General features: G+C 36.7%; 1 non-coding gene across 1 annotated transcript; it reads right to left on the bottom strand.

Moving 5' to 3' along the window:
* Nucleotides 1-163: 163 nt before the first annotated feature.
* Trnaq-cug lies at nt 164-235 on the bottom strand. The gene has a single exon. It is a non-coding gene; the product is annotated as a tRNA-Gln (tRNA).
* Between the last annotated feature and the right edge of the window lie 658 nt (nt 236-893).

The following is an 893-nucleotide window of genomic DNA, read 5'->3' on the forward strand; positions in this document are numbered from 1 at the left end:
CCGAAGAGAACACTTCGCAACTGGAGAAGCCCTAACTCCAACATCATTACTGTTGGATAAAGGAAGTCCTGCTTCTGCCTTGCACACGAGGCTCACTCTTTCGATCTGTAATGAGTTCGAAACGTTTTTATTTTCGTTTATTTAAATTTGGGTTTCATAAACAAGGTCCCACCGAGACTCGAACTCGGATTGTTGGATTCAGAGTCCAAAGTGCTAACCATTACACCATGGGACCATATATTAGAATGGTAGTATACCATTAAACGATTCGACGGTACTTGCTTTGCCCAAAAAATTTTCAGTTGAGACCATCTAACCGGGAATAAATAAATGTCTGATGTCTAAACCTCAACTTTACATCAATGCAAATAGATATATAGTATCATATATGAATCACATTTAACTTTTTTTTTCTTTTCTTTTCTCAATTAACTGCTTAAATTATGTGGCAAAATCTAACTCAACACAGGAAAGTTATTGAACTCTGAAGAGTATTCATACGGAGTTAAAATGCGACCAATTTGTGTGGCTGTGGTTCCTTCCTAAGGCACTCGTTCTCACCGACTGCAACACATCATAGTACAATAATAGTAATACAATACTCATACGAGTGTTATATATTTTCTACAGTTGTTACGTTCTCTTGAAAATGTGGACTATTACCTAAAATTAAACTTGATATATTCTAAGTAATCGGGACCTTTAAAGTAAGTAATTTAGGTATGTTTCTACCCCAAAAAGCAGTAGTAACACATCTGGAAGGTAACAGTAACACTCTTATATGTCGTGACCTACAGGTTCAGAAACACAGGTCTAGGGATTAATGCGATAGCTTGAGTCTCTGATGATTCACTTTATTCAGAAACGAATCTCTTCAGCACACACACACACAC

This window comes from Penaeus monodon, chromosome 31 (assembly GCF_015228065.2).
Source record: "Penaeus monodon isolate SGIC_2016 chromosome 31, NSTDA_Pmon_1, whole genome shotgun sequence".
In the NCBI taxonomy this organism is placed as follows: Eukaryota; Metazoa; Arthropoda; class Malacostraca; order Decapoda; family Penaeidae; genus Penaeus; species Penaeus monodon.